This window comes from Lissotriton vulgaris, chromosome 11 (genome assembly GCF_964263255.1).
Source record: "Lissotriton vulgaris chromosome 11, aLisVul1.2, whole genome shotgun sequence".
NCBI lineage: Eukaryota > Metazoa > Chordata > Amphibia > Caudata > Salamandridae > Lissotriton > Lissotriton vulgaris.
Window position 1 is genome coordinate 483,489,124 of NC_141699.1, and position 19,308 is coordinate 483,508,431.

General features: G+C 43.4%; 20 non-coding genes across 20 annotated transcripts; all 20 read right to left on the reverse strand.

The window, feature by feature from the left end:
* Positions 1–1,198: 1,198 nt before the first annotated feature.
* TRNAS-UGA (transfer RNA serine (anticodon UGA)) lies at positions 1,199–1,280 on the reverse strand. The gene has a single exon. It is a non-coding gene; the product is annotated as a tRNA-Ser (tRNA).
* A 1,165-nt stretch (positions 1,281–2,445) lies between these two features.
* TRNAS-CGA (transfer RNA serine (anticodon CGA)) lies at positions 2,446–2,527 on the reverse strand. The gene has a single exon. It is a non-coding gene; the product is annotated as a tRNA-Ser (tRNA).
* A 542-nt stretch (positions 2,528–3,069) lies between these two features.
* TRNAS-CGA (transfer RNA serine (anticodon CGA)) lies at positions 3,070–3,151 on the reverse strand. Its single transcript has one exon. It is a non-coding gene; the product is annotated as a tRNA-Ser (tRNA).
* Positions 3,152–3,695: 544 nt separating this feature from the next.
* Positions 3,696–3,777, reverse strand: TRNAS-UGA (transfer RNA serine (anticodon UGA)). Its single transcript has one exon. It is a non-coding gene; the product is annotated as a tRNA-Ser (tRNA).
* A 543-nt stretch (positions 3,778–4,320) lies between these two features.
* Positions 4,321–4,402, reverse strand: TRNAL-UAA (transfer RNA leucine (anticodon UAA)). The gene has a single exon. It is a non-coding gene; the product is annotated as a tRNA-Leu (tRNA).
* Positions 4,403–4,944: 542 nt separating this feature from the next.
* TRNAS-CGA (transfer RNA serine (anticodon CGA)) lies at positions 4,945–5,026 on the reverse strand. Its single transcript has one exon. It is a non-coding gene; the product is annotated as a tRNA-Ser (tRNA).
* A 542-nt stretch (positions 5,027–5,568) lies between these two features.
* On the reverse strand, positions 5,569–5,650 carry TRNAS-CGA (transfer RNA serine (anticodon CGA)). Its single transcript has one exon. It is a non-coding gene; the product is annotated as a tRNA-Ser (tRNA).
* Positions 5,651–6,819: 1,169 nt separating this feature from the next.
* TRNAS-UGA (transfer RNA serine (anticodon UGA)) lies at positions 6,820–6,901 on the reverse strand. Its single transcript has one exon. It is a non-coding gene; the product is annotated as a tRNA-Ser (tRNA).
* A 1,794-nt stretch (positions 6,902–8,695) lies between these two features.
* Positions 8,696–8,777, reverse strand: TRNAS-CGA (transfer RNA serine (anticodon CGA)). Its single transcript has one exon. It is a non-coding gene; the product is annotated as a tRNA-Ser (tRNA).
* Positions 8,778–9,319: 542 nt separating this feature from the next.
* TRNAS-CGA (transfer RNA serine (anticodon CGA)) lies at positions 9,320–9,401 on the reverse strand. Its single transcript has one exon. It is a non-coding gene; the product is annotated as a tRNA-Ser (tRNA).
* Positions 9,402–10,570: 1,169 nt separating this feature from the next.
* TRNAS-UGA (transfer RNA serine (anticodon UGA)) lies at positions 10,571–10,652 on the reverse strand. Its single transcript has one exon. It is a non-coding gene; the product is annotated as a tRNA-Ser (tRNA).
* Positions 10,653–11,196: 544 nt separating this feature from the next.
* TRNAS-UGA (transfer RNA serine (anticodon UGA)) lies at positions 11,197–11,278 on the reverse strand. The gene has a single exon. It is a non-coding gene; the product is annotated as a tRNA-Ser (tRNA).
* A 543-nt stretch (positions 11,279–11,821) lies between these two features.
* TRNAS-UGA (transfer RNA serine (anticodon UGA)) lies at positions 11,822–11,903 on the reverse strand. Its single transcript has one exon. It is a non-coding gene; the product is annotated as a tRNA-Ser (tRNA).
* A 542-nt stretch (positions 11,904–12,445) lies between these two features.
* On the reverse strand, positions 12,446–12,527 carry TRNAS-CGA (transfer RNA serine (anticodon CGA)). The gene has a single exon. It is a non-coding gene; the product is annotated as a tRNA-Ser (tRNA).
* Positions 12,528–14,319: 1,792 nt separating this feature from the next.
* On the reverse strand, positions 14,320–14,401 carry TRNAS-CGA (transfer RNA serine (anticodon CGA)). Its single transcript has one exon. It is a non-coding gene; the product is annotated as a tRNA-Ser (tRNA).
* A 542-nt stretch (positions 14,402–14,943) lies between these two features.
* Positions 14,944–15,025, reverse strand: TRNAS-UGA (transfer RNA serine (anticodon UGA)). Its single transcript has one exon. It is a non-coding gene; the product is annotated as a tRNA-Ser (tRNA).
* A 541-nt stretch (positions 15,026–15,566) lies between these two features.
* Positions 15,567–15,648, reverse strand: TRNAS-CGA (transfer RNA serine (anticodon CGA)). Its single transcript has one exon. It is a non-coding gene; the product is annotated as a tRNA-Ser (tRNA).
* A 1,792-nt stretch (positions 15,649–17,440) lies between these two features.
* On the reverse strand, positions 17,441–17,522 carry TRNAS-CGA (transfer RNA serine (anticodon CGA)). The gene has a single exon. It is a non-coding gene; the product is annotated as a tRNA-Ser (tRNA).
* Positions 17,523–18,064: 542 nt separating this feature from the next.
* Positions 18,065–18,146, reverse strand: TRNAS-UGA (transfer RNA serine (anticodon UGA)). The gene has a single exon. It is a non-coding gene; the product is annotated as a tRNA-Ser (tRNA).
* Positions 18,147–18,689: 543 nt separating this feature from the next.
* On the reverse strand, positions 18,690–18,771 carry TRNAS-UGA (transfer RNA serine (anticodon UGA)). Its single transcript has one exon. It is a non-coding gene; the product is annotated as a tRNA-Ser (tRNA).
* Between the last annotated feature and the right edge of the window lie 537 nt (positions 18,772–19,308).

Here is a 19,308-nt window from a genome sequence, read left to right on the forward strand (position 1 = left end):
TCTTAGTTGAGAGACCTGCGGGAAAAAAGGAAGTTGCACTCTTCTATTGGCACATTATAGAGGATGGAGAGCGAGATTCTAACCTCCCGGAAAAAATATGGGGCGCAGAGGGAGAACCGGACAGAGAGGTCATCTGGGAGGAATCTTTCACCCTTCTTTACAAAATCATCAAGCCAGCATGGTTGAGGCGCAACCATTTCTTTACACTCCACAGAGCGTACTACTCTCCTAAAAGGCTGTCGAAATTTCAAACAGGAAAATGTTGCAGCAAATGTTCTTTACCGGCAGCTTCGGATCTTCATATGTTTTGGGAGTGTCCGAACATTGCCACCTTTTGGGATGAAATCAAAACAACACTCGAATCTATCCTAGGTATCACTATCTCGTGCTCATGGTCTTTAGTCATCTTCGGATTAAACCACAATATTAGGGGACCAGAGAGAGATTTTCTGTTTTATGCCATTTTATTGGCAAGAAGAGAAATCTGTAAGAATTGGGTTAATATACATCCCCCAACCCATGCAGAGTGGCTGGCTTCACTGTATGCAACATCAAAGCTGGATTTATTGAGAACTTGCAGCTCTCGGTCACTTAAATTTTGGGACCTTTTGATCAATTGGAGGAGAGATAGTTAATAACCCGGGGTTTTTTTTTTTTTTTTTTTTTTTTTTTTCCCCGGGTCCGATGATTAGGCCTAAAAATCTCTCTGTCCTAAAGGGCGGTATCGAACAACTACAGGACAACTGGCCGAACTGGTCCGAAGGGAGTAAGTCCGTCCAAGCTCTGTTGGCAACGTGTAGGAAGACCCTCGGGGTACCTGGAACCCAGCTTGGGGCTCCGGGTCGCCAAAGGGGGGCCAATCCTCGTGGTGGAGAGGATAAGAGCATAATTGGATCGACTTTTTTTGGCTAATGAGGACAAAAAAAAGAAAAAAAAAAAAAAAAAAAAAAAAAGACACGCTTCATAAAAAAATAATTACTCTTTTCATGACTTGTCTAGATCATGCAGGACAGGTCCAGACTACGAACCCTTCCGAGCCACCTGCTCTCTAAAACACTTCCTGGGTGTGGAAATTGTCTCAATGTTTACATCTAGTTTGAGTTTTTGCCATTTAACTCTGTGACTTGATGAGGATTGCGTAACAAAAAGTAAACATTTACTTAACTAAACCAAATGGTGTTCATGCAAAATCTCATGAAGCTGCAAGCAGGATTCGAACCTACGCGGGGAAACCCCATTGGATTTCAAGTCCAACGCCTTAACCACTCGGCCATCGCAGCTGCGTGAGTATGATGTCACAGTTGTCGTATACGAGCCATGCACTACTCACGTCAGGCCTAGACATAAAAAATAAAGTAACAGAAGGACGGGGCACGTACCAGCAGTGCCCTGTTGTCCTCACTTATTTTGCATGCTTTCATACAATTAATAAAATAGCAATACGCATCACTCAAAGTGAGTGACAGGGCACTGATGAGCGGTAATCAATCACTGCACATTTCTATCCTCGTTTCCCTATATTACGGCGGTGGCAACGGGCCCTTAAGTGTACTCAGAAAGAGTCCAAAAGCTTAAACAAGACACGCTTCATAAAAAAGTACTCTTTTCATGACTTGTCTAGATCAGGCAGGACAGGTCAAGACTACGAACCCTTCCGAGCCACCTGCTCTCTAAAACACTTCCTGAGTGTGGAAATTGTCTCAATGTTTACATCTAGTATGAGTTTTTGCAGTTTAACTCTGTGACTTGATGAGGATTGCGTAATGTGAAGTGAACATTTATTTAACTAAACCAAATTGTGTTCATGCAAAATCTCATGCCACTGCAAGCAGGATTCAAACCTACGCAGAGAAACCCCATTAGATTTCAAGTCCAACGCCTTAACCACTCGGCCATCGCAGCTGCGTGAGTATGATGTCAATGTTGTCGTATACGAGCCATGCGCTACTCATGTCAGGTCGAGACCTAAAAAATAAAGTAACGGAAGGACGGGGCACATACCAGCAGTGCCCTGTTGTCCTCACTTATTTCGCATACTTTCATACAATTAATAAAAATAGCAATATGCATCACTCAAAATGAGTGACAGGGCACAGATGAGCGGTAATCAATCACTGCACATTTCTACCCCCGTTTCTATATATTACGGCGGTGGCAACGGGCCCTTAAGTGTACTCAGAAAGAGTCCAAAAGCCTAAACAAGACACGCTTCATAAAAAAAATTACTCATTTCGTAACTTGTCTAGATCAGGCAGGATAGGTCCAGACTACAAACCCTTCCGAGCCACCTGCTCTCTAAAACACTTCCTAGGTGTGGAAATTGTTTTAATGTTTACATCTAGTTTGAGTTTTTGCCATTTAACTCTGTGACTTTATGAGGATTGCGTAACGAGAAGTGAACATTTCCTTAACTAAACCAAATGGTATTCATGCAAAATCATACTACGCTGCAAGCAGGATTCGAACCTGCGCAGGGAAACCCCATTGGATTTCGAGTCCAACGCCTTAACCACTCGGCCATCGCAGCTGCATGAGTATGATGTCGCTGTTGTCGTATACGAGCCATGCTCTGCTCATGTCAGGCGGAGACCAAAAAAATAAAGTAACGGAAGGACGGGGCACGTACCAGCAGTGCCCTGTTGTCCTCGCTTATTTTGCATGCTTTCATACAATTAATAAAAATAGCAACATGCATCACTCAAAGTGAGTGAAAGGGCACAGATGAGTGGTAATCAATCACTGCATGTTTCTACCCACTTTTCCCTATATTACGGCGGTGGTAACAGGCCCTTAACTGTACTATGAAAGAGTCCAAAAGCCTAAACAAGACATGCATCATAAAAAAAAGTACTCTTTTCATGACTTGTCTAGATCAGGCAGGACAGGTCCAGACTACAAACCCTTCCGAGCCACCAGCTCTCTAAAACACTTCCTGGGTGTGGAAATTGTCTCAATGTTTACATCTAGTTTGAGTTTTTTCCATTTACCTCTGTGACTTGATGAGGATTGCGAACAAGAAGTGAACATTTCCTTAACTAAACCAAATGGTGTTCATGCAAAATCACACTACGCTGCAAGCAGGATTCGAACCTGTGCAGGGAAACCCCATTGGATTTCGAGTCCAACGCCTTAACCTCTCGGCCATCGCAGCTGCATGAGTATGATGTCACTGTTGTCGTATACGAGCCATACTCTGCTCATGTCAGGCCGAGACCAAAAAATAAAGTAACAGAAGGACGGGGCACGTACCAGCAGTGCCCTGTTGTCCTCACTTATTTTGCATGCTTTCATACAATTATTAAAAATAGCAACATGCATCACTCAAAGTGAGTGAAAGGGCACAGATGAGTGGTAATCAATCATTGCGCATTTCTACCCTCTTTTCCCTATATTACAGCGGTGGTAACGGGCCCTTAAGTGTACTAAGAAAGAGTCCAAAAGCCTAAACAAGACACGCTTCATAAAAAAATAATTACTCTTTTCATGACTTGTCTAGATCATGCAGGACAGGTCCAGACTACGAACTCTTCCGAGGCACCTGCTCTCTAAAACACTTCCTGGGTGTGGAAATTGTCTCAATGTTTACATCTAGTTTGAGTTTTTGCCGTTTAACTCTGTGACTTGATGAGGATTGCGTAACAAGAAGTAAACATTTACTTAACTAAACCAAATGGTGTTCATGCAAAATCTCATGACGCTGCAAGCAGGATTCGAACATACGCGGGGAAACCCCATTGGATTTCAAGTCCAACGCCTTAACCACTCGGCCATCGCAGCTGTGGGAGTGTGATGTCACAGTTGTCGTATACGAGCCATGCACTACTCACGTCAGGCCGAGACATAAAAAATAAAGTAACAGAAGGACGGGGCACGTACCAGCAGTGCCCTGTTGTCCTCACTTATTTTGCATGCTTTCAGACAATTAATAAAAATAGCAGTACGCATCACTCAAAGTGAGTGACAGGGCACCGATGAGCGGTAATCAATCACTGCACATTTCTATCCTCGTTTCCCTATATTACGTCGGTGGCAACGGGCCCTTAAGTGTACTCAGAAAGAGTCCAAAAGCTTAAACAAGACACGCTTCATAAAAAAAAGTACTCTTTTCATGACTTGTCTAGATCAGGCAGGACAGGTCCAGACTACGAACCCTTCCGAGCCACCTGCTCTCTAAAACACTTCCTGAGTGTGGAAATTGTCTCAATGTTTACATCTAGTTTGAGTTTTTGCAGTTTAACTCTGTGACTTGATGAGGATTGCGTAATGAGAAGTGAACATTTACTTAACTAAACCAAATGGTGTTCATGCAAAATCTCATGCCGCTGCAAGCAGGATTCAAACCTACGCAGGGAAACCCCATTGCATTTTAAGTCCAACACCTTAACCACTCGGCCATCGCAGCTGCGTGAGTATGATGTCACTGTTGTCGTATACGAGCCATGCGCTACTCATGTCAGGTCGAGACCTAAAAAATAAAGTAACGGAAGGACGGGGCACATACCAGCAGTGCCCTGTTGTCCTCACTTATTTCGCATACTTTCATACAATTAATAAAAATAGCAATATGCATCACTCAAAATGAGTGACAGGGCACAGATGAGCGATAATCAACCACTGCACATTTCTACCCTCGTTTCCATATATTACGGCGGTGGCAACGGGCCCTTAAGTGTACTCAGAAAGAGTCCAAAAGCCTAAACAAGACACGCTTCATAAAAAAATTACTCATTTCGTAACTTGTCTAGATCAGGCAGGATAGGTCCAAACTACAAACCCTTCCGAGCCACCTGCTCTCTAAAACACTTCCTAGGTGTGGAAATTGTTTCAATGTTTACATCTAGTTTGAGTTTTTGCCATTTAACTCTGTGACTTGATGAGGATTGCGTAACGAGAAGTGAACATTTCCTTAACTAAACCAAATGGTGTTCATGCAAAATCACACTACGCTGCAAGCAGGATTCGAACCTGCGCAGGGAAACCCCATTGGATTTCGAGTCCAACGCCTTAACCACTCGGCCATCGCAGCTGCATGAGTATGATGTCACTGTTGTCGTATACGAGCCATGCTCTGCTCATGTCAGGCGGAGACCAAAAAAATAAAGTAACGGAAGGACGGGGCACGTACCAGCAGTGCCCTGTTGTCCTCACTTATTTTGCATGCTTTCATACAATTAATAAAAATAGCAACATGCATCACTCAAAGTGAGTGAAAGGGCACAGATGAGTGGTAATCAATCACTGCATGTTTCTACCAACTTTTCCCTATATTACGGCGGTGGTAACAGGCCCTTAAGTGTACTAAGAAAGAGTCCAAAAGCCTAAACAAGACATGCATCATAAAAAAAAGTACTCTTTTCATGAGTTGTCTAGATCAGGCAGGACAGGGCCAGACTACAAACCCTTCTGAGCCACCAGCTCTCTAAAACACTTCCTGGGTGTGGAAATTGTCTCAATGTTTACATCTAGTTTGAGTTTTTTCCATTTAACTCTGTAACTTGATGAGGATTGCGAACAAGAAGTGAACATTTCCTTAACTAAACCAAATGGTGTTCATGCAAAATCACACTACGGTGCAAGCAGGATTCGAACCTGCGCAGGGAAACCCCATTGGATTTCGAGTCCAACGCCTTAACCACTCGGCCATCGCAGCTGCATGAGTATGATGTCACTGTTGTCGTATACGAGCCATACTCTGCTCATGTCAGGCCGAGACCAAAAAATAAAGTAACAGAAGGACGGGGCACGTACCAGCAGTGCCCTGTTGTCCTCACTTATTTTGCATGCTTTCATACAATTAATAAAAATAGCAACATGCATCACTCAAAGTGAGTGAAAAGGCACAGATGAGTGGTAATCAATCATTGCGCATTTCTACCCTCTTTTCCCTATATTACGGCGGTGGTAACGGGACCTTAAGTGTACTAAGAAAGAGTCCAAAAGCCTAAACAAGACACGCTTCATAAAAAAATAATTACTCTTTTCATGACTTGTCTAGATCATGCAGGACAGGTCCAGACTACGAACCCTTCCGAGGCACCTGATCTCTAAAACACTTCCTGGGTGTGGAAATTGTCTCAATGTTTACATCTAGTTTGAGTTTTTGCCGTTTAACTCTGTGACTTGATGAGGATTGCGTAACAAGAAGTAAACATTTACTTAACTAAACCAAATGGTATTCATGCAAAATCTCATGACGCTGCAAGCAGGATTCGAAACTAAGAGGGGAAACCCCATTGGATTTCAAGTCCAACGCCTTAACCACTCGGCCATCGCAGCTGCGTGAGTATGATGTCACAGTTGTCGTATACTAGCCATGCACTACTCACGTCAGGCCGAGACATAAAAAATAAAGTAACAGAAGGACGGGGCACGTACCAGCAGTGCCCTGTTGTCCTCACTTATTTTGCATGCTTTCATACAATTAATAAAAATAGCAATACGCATCACTCAAAGTGAGTGACAGGGCACCGATGAGCGGTAATCAATCACTGCACATTTCTATCCTCGTTTCCCTATATTACGGCGGTGGCAACGGGCCCTTAAGTGTACTCAGAAAGAGTCCAAAAGCTTAAAGAAGACACGCTTCATAAAAAAAAGTACTCTTTTCATGACTTGTCTAGATCAGGCAGGACAGGTCCAGACTACAAACCCTTCCGAGCCACCAGCTCTCTAAAACACTTCCTAGGTGTGGAAATTGTTTCAATGTTTACATCTAGTTTGAGTTTTTGCCGTTTAACTCTGTGACTTGATGAGGATTGCGTAACAAGAAGTAAACATTTACTTAACTAAACCAAATGGTGTTCATGCAAAATCTCATGACGCTGCAAGCAGGATTCGAACCTACGCGGGGAAACCCCATTGGATTTCAAGTCCAACGCCTTAACCACTCGGCCATCGCAGCTGCGTGAGTATGATGTCACAGTTGTCGTATACGAGCCATGCACTACTCACGTCAGGCCGAGACATAAAAAATAAAGTAACAGAAGGACGGGACACGTACCAGCAGTGCCCTGTTGTCCTCACTTATTTGGCATGCTTTCATACAATTAATAAAAATAGCAATACGCATCACTCAAAGTGAGTGACAGGGCACCGATGAGCGGTAATCAATCACTGCACATTTCTACCCTCGTTTCCATATATTACGGCGGAGGCAACGGGCCCTTAAGTGTACTCAGAAAGAGTCCAAAAGCCTAAACAAGACACGCTTCATAAAAAAAAATTACTCATTTCGTAACTTGTCTAGATCAGGCAGGATAGGTCCAGACTACAAACCCTTCCGAGCCACCTGCTCTCTAAAACACTTCCTAGGTGTGGAAATTGTTTCAATGTTTACATCTAGTTTGAGCTTTTGCCGTTTAACTCTGTGACTTGATGAGGATTGCGTAACAAGAAGTGAACATTTCCTTAACTAAACCAAATGGTGTTCATGCAAAATCTCATGACGCTACAAGCAGGATTCGAACCTACGCGGTGAAACCATATTGGATTTCAAGTCCAACGCCTTAACCACTCGGCCATCGCAGTTGCGTGGATATGATGTCACAGTTGTCGTATACGAGCCATGCACTACTCATGTCATGCCGAGACATAAAAAATAAAGTAACAGAAGGACGGGGCACGTACCAGCAGTGCCCTGTTGTCCTCACTTATTTTGCATGCTTTGATACAATTAATAAAAATAGCAATACGCATCACTCAAAGTGAGTGACAGGGCACCGATGAGCGGTAATCAATCACTGCACATTTCTATCCTCGTTTCCCTATATTACGGCGGTGGCAACGGGCCCTTAAGTGTACTATGAAAGAGTCCAAAAGCCTAAACAAGACATGCATCATAAAAAAAAGTACTCTTTTCATGACTTGTCTAGATCAGGCAGGACAGGTCCAGACTACGAACCCTTCCGAGCCACCTGCTCTCTAAAACACTTCCTGAGTGTGGAAATTGTCTCAATGTTTACATCTAGTTTGAGTTTTTGCAGTTTAACTCTGTGACTTGATGAGGATTGCGTAATGAGAAGTGAACATTTACTTAACTAAACCAAATGGTGTTCATGCAAAATCTCATGCCGCTGCAAGCAGGATTCAAACCTACGCAGGGAAACCCCATTGGATTTCAAGTCCAACACCTTAACCACTCGGCCATCGCAGCTGCGTGAGTATGATGTCACTGTTGTCGTATACGAGCCATGCGCTACTCATGTCAGGTCGAGACCTAAAAAATAAAGTAACAGAAGGACGGGGCACATACCAGCAGTGCCCTGTTGTCCTCACTTATTTCGCATACTTTCATACAATTAATAAAAATAGCAATATGCATCACTCAAAATGAGTGACAGGGCACAGATGAGCGGTAATCAACCACTGCACATTTCTACCCTCGTTTCCATATATTACGGCGGTGGCAACGGGCCCTTAAGTGTACTCAGAAAGAGTCCAAAAGCCTAAACAAGACACGCTTCATAAAAAAAATTACTCATTTCGTAACTTGTCTAGATCAGGCAGGATAGGTCCAAACTACAAACCCTTCCGAGCCACCTGCTCTCTAAAACACTTCCTAGGTGTGGAAATTGTTTCAATGTTTACATCTAGTTTGAGTTTTTGCCATTTAACTCTGTGACTTGATGAGGATTGCGTAACGAGAAGTGAACATTTCCTTAACTAAACCAAATGGTGTTCATGCAAAATCACACTACGCTGCAAGCAGGATTCGAACCTGCGCAGGGAAACCCCATTGGATTTCGAGTCCAACGCCTTAACCACTCGGCCATCGCAGCTGCATGAGTATGATGTCACTGTTGTCGTATACGAGCCATGCTCTGCTCATGTCAGGCGGAGACCAAAAAAATAAAGTAACGGAAGGACGGGGCACGTACCAGCAGTGCCCTGTTGTCCTCACTTATTTTGCATGCTTTCATACAATTAATAAAAATAGCAACATGCATCACTCAAAGTGAGTGAAAGGGCACAGATGAGTGGTAATCAATCACTGCATGTTTCTACCCACTTTTCCCTATATTACGGCGGTGGTAACAGGCCCTTAAGTGTACTAAGAAAGAGTCCAAAAGCCTAAACAAGACATGCATCATAAAAAAAAGTACTCTTTTCATGACTTGTCTAGATCAGGCAGGACAGGTCCAGACTACAAACCCTTCTGAGCCACCAGCTCTCTAAAACACTTCCTGGGTGTGGAAATTGTCTCAATGTTTACATCTAGTTTGAGTTTTTTCCATTTAACTCTGTAACTTGATGAGGATTGCGAACAAGAAGTGAACATTTCCTTAACTAAACCAAATGGTGTTCATGCAAAATCACACTACGGTGCAAGCAGGATTCGAACCTGCGCAGGGAAACCCCATTGGATTTCGAGTCCAACGCCTTAACCACTCGGCCATCGCAGCTGCATGAGTATGATGTCACTGTTGTCGTATACGAGCCATACTCTGCTCATGTCAGGCCGAGACCAAAAAATAAAGTAACAGAAGGACGGGGCACGTACCAGCAGTGCCCTGTTGTACTCACTTATTTTGCATGCTTTCATACAATTAATAAAAATAGCAACATGCATCACTAAAAGTGAGTGAAAAGGCACAGATGAGTGGTAATCAATCATTGCGCATTTCTACCCTCTTTTCCCTATATTACGGCGGTGGTAACGGGACCTTAAGTGTACTAAGAAAGAGTCCAAAAGCCTAAACAAGACACGCTTCATAAAAAAATAATTACTCTTTTCATGACTTGTCTAGATCATGCAGGACAGGTCCAGACTACGAACCCTTCCGAGGCACCTGCTCTCTAAAACACTTCCTGGGTGTGGAAATTGTCTCAATGTTTACATCTAGTTTGAGTTTTTGCCGTTTAACTCTGTGACTTGATGAGGATTGCGTAACAAGAAGTAAACATTTACTTAACTAAACCAAATGGTATTCATGCAAAATCTCATGACGCTGCAAGCAGGATTCGAAACTACGAGGGGAAACCCCATTGGATTTCAAGTCCAACGCCTTAACCACTCGGCCATCGCAGCTGCGTGAGTATGATGTCACAGTTGTCGTATACTAGCCATGCACTACTCACGTCAGGCCGAGACATAAAAAATAAAGTAACAGAAGGACGGGGCACGTACCAGCAGTGCCCTGTTGTCCTCACTTATTTTGCATGCTTTCATACAATTAATAAAAATAGCAATACGCATCACTCAAAGTGAGTGACAGGGCACCGATGAGCGGTAATCAATCACTGCACATTTCTATCCTCGTTTCCCTATATTACGGCGGTGGCAACGGGCCCTTAAGTGTACTCAGAAAGAGTCCAAAAGCTTAAAGAAGACACGCTTCATAAAAAAAAGTACTCTTTTCATGACTTGTCTAGATCAGGCAGGACAGGTCCAGACTACAAACCCTTCCGAGCCACCAGCTCTCTAAAACACTTCCTAGGTGTGGAAATTGTTTCAATGTTTACATCTAGTTTGAGTTTTTGCCGTTTAACTCTGTGACTTGATGAGGATTGCGTAACAAGAAGTAAACATTTACTTAACTAAACCAAATGGTGTTCATGCAAAATCTCATGACGCTGCAAGCAGGATTCGAACCTACGCGGGGAAACCCCATTGGATTTCAAGTCCAACGCCTTAACCACTCGGCCATCGCAGCTGCGTGAGTATGATGTCACAGTTGTCGTCTACGAGCCATGCACTACTCACGTCAGGCCGAGACATAAAAAATAAAGTAACAGAAGGACGGGACACGTACCAGCAGTGCCCTGTTGTCCTCACTTATTTGGCATGCTTTCATACAATTAATAAAAATAGCAATACGCATCACTCAAAGTGAGTGACAGGGCACCGATGAGCGGTAATCAATCACTGCACATTTCTACCCTCGTTTCCATATATTACGGCGGAGGCAACGGGCCCTTAAGTGTACTCAGAAAGAGTCCAAAAGCCTAAACAAGACACGCTTCATAAAAAAAAATTACTCATTTCGTAACTTGTCTAGATCAGGCAGGATAGGTCCAGACTACAAACCCTTCCGAGCCACCTGCTCTCTAAAACACTTCCTAGGTGTGGAAATTGTTTCAATGTTTACATCTAGTTTGAGTTTTTGCCGTTTAACTCTGTGACTTGATGAGGATTGCGTAACAAGAAGTAAACATTTACTTAACTAAACCAAATGGTGTTCATGCAAAATCTCATGACGCTGCAAGCAGGATTCGAACCTACGCGGGGAAACCACATTGGATTTCAAGTCCAACGCCTTAACCACTCGGCCATCGCAGCTGCGTGAGTATGACGTCACAGTTGTCGTATACGAGCCATGCAGTACTCACGTCAGGCCGAGACATAAAAAATAAAGTAACAGAAGGACGGGACACGTACCAGCAGTGCCCTGTTGTCCTCACTTATTTGGCATGCTTTCATACAATTAATAAAAATAGCAATACGCATCACTCAAAGTGAGTGACAGGGCACCGATGAGCGGTAATCAATCACTGCACATTTCTATCCTCGTTTCCGCATATTACGGCGGTGGCAACGGGCCCTCAAGGGTACTCAGAAAGAGTCCAAAAGCTTAAACAAGACACGCTTCATAAAAAAAAGTACTCTTTTCATGACTTGTCTAGATCAGGCAGGACAGGTCCAGACTACGAACCCTTCCGAGCCACCTGCTCTCTAAAACACTTCCTGGGTGTGGAAATTGTCTCAATGTTTACATCTAGTTTGAGTTTTTGCCATTTAACTCTGTGACTTGATGAGGATTGCGTAACGAGAAGTGAACATTTCCTTAACTAAACCAAATGGTGTTCATGCAAAATCTCATGATGCTACAAGCAGGATTCGAACCTACGCGGGGAAACGCCATTGGATTTCAAGTCCAACGCCTTAACCACTTGGCCATCGCAGCTGCGTGAATATGATGTCACAGTTGTCGTATACGAGCCATGCACTACTCACGTCATGCCGAGACATAAAAAATAAAGTAACAGAAGGACGGGGCACGTACCAGCAGTGCCCTGTTGTCCTCACTTATTTTGCATGCTTTGATACAATTAATAAAAATAGCAATACGCATCACTCAAAGTGAGTGACAGGGCACCGATGAGCGGTAATCAATCACTGCACATTTCTATCCTCGTTTCCCTATATTACGGCGGTGGCAACGGGCCCTTAAGTGTACTCAGAAAGAGTCCAAAAGCTTAAACAAGACACGCTTCATAAAAAAAGTACTCTTTTCATGACTTGTCTAGATCAGGCAGGACAGGTCCAGACTACGAACCCTTCCGAGCCACCTGCTCTCTAGAACACTTCCTGAGTGTGGAAATTGTCTCAATGTTTACATCTAGTATGAGTTTTTGCAGTTTAACTCTGTGACTTGATGAGGATTGCGTAACGAGAAGTGAACATTTCCTTAACTAAACCAAATGGTGTTCATGCAAAATCATACTACGCTGCAAGCAGGATTCGAACCTGCGCAGGGAAACCCCATTGGATTTCGAGTCCAACGCCTTAACCACTCGGCCATCGCAGCTGCATGAGTGTGATGTCACTGTTGTCGTATACGAGCCATGCTCTGCTCATGTCAGGTGGAGACCAAAAAAAAACGTAACGGAAGGACGGGGCACGTACCAGCAGTGCCCTGTTGTCCTCGCTTATTTTGCATGCTTTCATACAATTAATAAAAATAGCAACATGCATCACTCAAAGTGAGTGAAAGGGCACAGATGAGTGGTAATCAATCACTGCATGTTTCTACCCACTTTTCCCTATATTACGGCGGTGGTAACAGGCCCTTAAGTGTACTATGAAAGAGTCCAAAAGCCTAAACAAGACATGCATCATAAAAAAAAGTACTCTTTTCATGACTTGTCTAGATCAGGCAGGACAGGTCCAGACTACAAACCCTTCCGAGCCACCAGCTCTCTAAAACACTTCCTGGGTGTGGAAATTGTCTCAATGTTTACATCTAGTTTGAGTTTTTTCCATTTAACTCTGTGACTTGATGAGGATTGCGAACAAGAAGTGAACATTTCCTTAACTAAACCAAATGGTGTTCATGCAAAATCACACTACTCTGCAAGCAGGATTCGAACCTGCGCAGGGAAACCCCATTGCGTTTCGAGTCCAACGCCTTAACCACTCGGCCATCGCAGCTGCATGAGTATGATGTCACTGTTGTCGTATACGAGCCATACTCTGCTCATGTCAGGCCGAGACCAAAAAATAAAGTAACAGAAGGACGGGGCACGTACCAGCAGTGCCCTGTTGTCCTCACTTATTTTGCATGCTTTCATACAATTAATAAAAATAGCAACATGCATCACTCAAAGTGAGTGAAAGGGCACAGATGAGTGGTAATCAATCATTGCGCATTTCTACCCTCTTTTCCCTATATTACAGCGGTGGTAACGGGCCCTTAAGTGTACTAAGAAAGAGTCCAAAAGCCTAAACAAGACACGCTTCATAAAAAAATAATTACTCTTTTCATGACTTGTCTAGATCATGCAGGACAGGTCCAGACTACGAACTCTTCCGAGGCACCTGCTCTCTAAAACACTTCCTGGGTGTGGAAATTGTCTCAATGTTTACATCTAGTTTGAGTTTTTGCCGTTTAACTCTGTGACTTGATGAGGATTGCGTAACAAGAAGTAAACATTTACTTAACTAAACCAAATGGTGTTCATGCAAAATCTCATGCCGCTGCAAGCAGGATTCAAACCTACGCAGGGAAACCCCATTGGATTTCAAGTCCAACACCTTAACCACTCGGCCATCGCAGCTGCGTGAGTATGATGTCACTGTTGTCGTATACGAGCCATGCGCTACTCATGTCAGGTCGAGACCTAAAAAATAAAGTAACGGAAGGACGGGGCACATACCAGCAGTGCCCTGTTGTCCTCACTTATTTCGCATACTTTCATACAATTAATAAAAATAGCAATATGCATCACTCAAAATGAGTGACAGGGCACAGATGAGCGGTAATCAACCACTGCACATTTCTACCCTCGTTTCCATATATTACGGCGGTGGCAACGGGCCCTTAAGTGTACTCAGAAAGAGTCCAAAAGCCTAAACAAGACACGCTTCATAAAAAAAATTACTCATTTCGTAACTTGTCTAGATCAGGCAGGATAGGTCCAAACTACAAACCCTTCCGAGCCACCTGCTCTCTAAAACACTTCCTAGGTGTGGAAATTGTTTCAATGTTTACATCTAGTTTGAGTTTTTGCCATTTAACTCTGTGACTTGATGAGGATTGCGTAACGAGAAGTGAACATTTCCTTAACTAAACCAAATGGTGTTCATGCAAAATCACACTACGCTGCAAGCAGGATTCGAACCTGCGCAGGGAAACCCCATTGGATTTCGAGTCCAACGCCTTAACCACTCAGCCATCGCAGCTGCATGAGTATGATGTCACTGTTGTCGTATACGAGCCATGCTCTGCTCATGTCAGGCGGAGACCAAAAAAATAAAGTAACGGAAGGACGGGGCACGTACCAGCAGTGCCCTGTTGTCCTCACTTATTTTGCATGCTTTCATACAATTAATAAAAATAGCAACATGCATCACTCAAAGTGAGTGAAAGGGCACAGATGAGTGGTAATCAATCACTGCATGTTTCTACCCACTTTTCCCTATATTACGGCGGTGGTAACAGGCCCTTAAGTTTACTAAGAAAGAGTCCAAAAGCCTAAACAAGACATGCATCATAAAAAAAAGTACTCTTTTCATGAATTGTCTAGATCAGGCAGGACAGGTCCAGACTACAAACCCTTCTGAGCCACCAGCTCTCTAAAACACTTCCTGGGTGTGGAAATTGTCTCAATGTTTACATCTAGTTTGAGTTTTTTCCATTTAACTCTGTAACTTGATGAGGATTGCGAACAAGAAGTGAACATTTCCTTAACTAAACCAAATGGTGTTCATGCAAAATCACACTACGGTGCAAGCAGGATTCGAACCTGCGCAGGGAAACCCCATTGGATTTCAAGTCCAACGCCTTAACCACTCGGCCATCGCAGCTGCATGAGTATGATGTCACTGTTGTCGTATACGAGCCATACTCTGCTCATGTCAGGCCGAGACCAAAAAATAAAGTAACAGAAGGACGGGGCACGTACCAGCAGTGCCCTGTTGTCCTCACTTATTTTGCATGCTTTCATACAATTAATAAAAATAGCAACATGCATCACTCAAAGTGAGTGAAAAGGCACAGATGAGTGGTAATCAATCATTGCGCATTTCTATCCTCGTTTCCCTATATTACGGCGGTGGCAACGGGCCCTTAAGTGTACTCAGAAAGAGTCCAAAAGCTTAAACAAGACACGCTTCATAAAAAAAGTACTCTTTTCATGACTTGTCTAGATCAGGCAGGACAGGTCCAGACTACGAACCCTTCCGAGCCACCTGCTCTCTAAAACACTTCCTGAGTGTGGAAATTGTCTCAATGTTTACATCTAGTATGAGTTTTTGCAGTTTAACTCTGTGACTTGATGAGGATTGCGTAACGAGAAGTGAACATTTCCTTAACTAAACCAAATGGTGTTCATGCAAAATCATACTACGCTGCAAGCAGGATTCGAACCTGCGCAGGGAAACCCCATTGGATTTCGAGTCCAACGCCTTAACCACTCGGCCATCGCAGCTGCATGAGTGTGATGTCACTGTTGTCGTATACGAGCCATGCTCTGCTCATGTCAGGTGGAGACCAAAAAAAAACGTAACGGAAGGACGGGGCACGTACCAGCAGTGCCCTGTTGTCCTCGCTTATTTTGCATGCTTTCATACAATTAATAAAAATAGCAACATGCATCACTCAAAGTGAGTGAAAGGGCACAGATGAGTGGTAATCAATCACTGCATGTTTCTACCCACTTTTCCCTATATTACGGCGGTGGTAACAGGCCCTTAAGTGTACTATGAAAGAGTCCAAAAGCCTAAACAAGACATGCATCATAAAAAAAAGTACTCTTTTCATGACTTGTCTAGATCAGGCAGGACAGGTCCAGACTACAAACCCTTCCGAGCCACCAGCTCTCTAAAACACTTCCTGGGTGTGGAAATTGTCTCAATGTTTACATCTAGTTTGAGTTTTTTCCATTTAACTCTGTGACTTGATGAGGATTGCGAACAAGAAGTGAACATTTCCTTAACTAAACCAAATGGTGTTCATGCAAAATCACACTACTCTGCAAGCAGGATTCAAACCTGCGCAGGGAAACCCCATTGCGTTTCGAGTCCAACGCCTTAACCACTCGGCCATCGCAGCTGCATGAGTATGATGTCACTGTTGTCGTATACGAGCCATACTCTGCTCATGTCAGGCCGAGACCAAAAAATAAAGTAACAGAAGGACGGGGCACGTACCAGCAGTGCCCTGTTGTCCTCACTTATTTTGCATGCTTTCATACAATTAATAAAAATAGCAACATGCATCACTCAAAGTGAGTGAAAGGGCACAGATGAGTGGTAATCAATCATTGCGCATTTCTACCCTCTTTTCCCTATATTACAGCGGTGGTAACGGGCCCTTAAGTGTACTAAGAAAGAGTCCAAAAGCCTAAACAAGACACGCTTCATAAAAAAATAATTACTCTTTTCATGACTTGTCTAGATCATGCAGGACAGGTCCAGACTACGAACTCTTCCGAGGCACCTGCTCTCTAAAACACTTCCTGGGTGTGGAAATTGTCTCAATGTTTACATCTAGTTTGAGTTTTTGCCGTTTAACTCTGTGACTTGATGAGGATTGCGTAACAAGAAGTAAACATTTACTTAACTAAACCAAATGGTGTTCATGCAAAATCTCATGCCGCTGCAAGCAGGATTCAAACCTACGCAGGGAAACCCCATTGGATTTCAAGTCCAACACCTTAACCACTCGGCCATCGCAGCTGCGTGAGTATGATGTCACTGTTGTCGTATACGAGCCATGCGCTACTCATGTCAGGTCGAGACCTAAAAAATAAAGTAACGGAAAGACGGGGCACATACCAGCAGTGCCCTGTTGTCCTCACTTATTTCGCATACTTTCATACAATTAATAAAAATAGCAATATGCATCACTCAAAATGAGTGACAGGGCACAGATGAGCGGTAATCAACCACTGCACATTTCTACCCTCGTTTCCATATATTACGGCGGTGGCAACGGGCCCTTAAGTGTACTCAGAAAGAGTCCAAAAGCCTAAACAAGACACGCTTCATAAAAAAAATTACTCATTTCGTAACTTGTCTAGATCAGGCAGGATAGGTCCAAACTACAAACCCTTCCGAGCCACCTGCTCTCTAAAACACTTCCTAGGTGTGGAAATTGTTTCAATGTTTACATCTAGTTTGAGTTTTTGCCATTTAACTCTGTGACTTGATGAGGATTGCGTAACGAGAAGTGAACATTTCCTTAACTAAACCAAATGGTGTTCATGCAAAATCACACTACGCTGCAAGCAGGATTCGAACCTGCGCAGGGAAACCCCATTGGATTTCGAGTCCAACGCCTTAACCACTCGGCCATCGCAGCTGCATGAGTATGATGTCACTGTTGTCGTATACGAGCCATGCTCTGCTCATGTCAGGCGGAGACCAAAAAAATAAAGTAACGGAAGGACGGGGCACGTACCAGCAGTGCCCTGTTGTCCTCACTTATTTTGCATGCTTTCATACAATTAATAAAAATAGCAACATGCATCACTCAAAGTGAGTGAAAGGGCACAGATGAGTGGTAATCAATCACTGCATGTTTCTACCCACTTTTCCCTATATTACGGCGGTGGTAACAGGCCCTTAAGTTTACTAAGAAAGAGTCCAAAAGCCTAAACAAGACATGCATCATAAAAAAAAGTACTCTTTTCATGACTTGTCTAGATCAGGCAGGACAGGTCCAGACTACAAACCCTTCTGAGCCACCAGCTCTCTAAAACACTTCCTGGGTGTGGAAATTGTCTCAATGTTTACATCTAGTTTGAGTTTTTTCCATTTAACTCTGTAACTTGATGAGGATTGCGAACAAGAAGTGAACATTTCCTTAACTAAACCAAATGGTGTTCATGCAAAATCACACTACGGTGCAAGCAGGATTCGAACCTGCGCAGGGAAACCCCATTGGATTTCAAGTCCAACGCCTTAACCACTCGGCCATCGCAGCTGCGTGAGTATGATGTCACAGTTGTCGTATACTAGCCATGCACTACTCACGTCAGGCCGAGACATAAAAAATAAAGTAACAGAAGGACGGGGCACGTACCAGCAGTGCCCTGTTGTCCTCACTTATTTTGCATGCTTTCATACAATTAATAAAAATAGCAATACGCATCACTCAAAGTGAGTGACAGGGCACCGATGAGCGGTAATCAATCACTGCACATTTCTATCCTCGTTTCCCTATATTACGGCGGTGGCAACGGGCCCTTAAGTGTACTCAGAAAGAGTCCAAAAGCTTAAAGAAGACACGCTTCATAAAAAAAAGTACTCTTTTCATGACTTGTCTAGATCAGGCAGGACAGGTCCAGACTACAAACCCTTCCGAGCCACCAGCTCTCTAAAACACTTCCTAGGTGTGGAAATTGTTTCAATGTTTACATCTAGTTTGAGTTTTTGCCGTTTAACTCTGTGACTTGATGAGGATTGCGTAACAAGAAGTAAACATTTACTTAACTAAACCAAATGGTGTTCATGCAAAATCTCATGACGCTGCAAGCAGGATTCGAACCTACGCGGGGAAACCCCATTGGATTTCAAGTCCAACGCCTTAACCACTCGGCCATCGCAGCTGCGTGAGTATGATGTCACAGTTGTCGTATACGAGCCATGCACTACTCACGTCAGGCCGAGACATAAAAAATAAAGTAACAGAAGGACGGGACACGTACCAGCAGTGCCCTGTTGTCCTCACTTATTTGGCATGCTTTCATACAATTAATAAAAATAGCAATACGCATCACTCAAAGTGAGTGACAGGGCACCGATGAGCGGTAATCAATCACTGCACATTTCTACCCTCGTTTCCATATATTACGGCGGAGGCAACGGGCCCTTAAGTGTACTCAGAAAGAGTCCAAAAGCCTAAACAAGACACGCTTCATAAAAAAAAATTACTCATTTCGTAACTTGTCTAGATCAGGCAGGATAGGTCCAGACTACAAACCCTTCCGAGCCACCTGCTCTCTAAAACACTTCCTAGGTGTGGAAATTGTTTCAATGTTTACATCTAGTTTGAGTTTTTGCCGTTTAACTCTGTGACTTGATGAGGATTGCGTAACAAGAAGTAAACATTTACTTAACTAAACCAAATGGTGTTCATGCAAAAT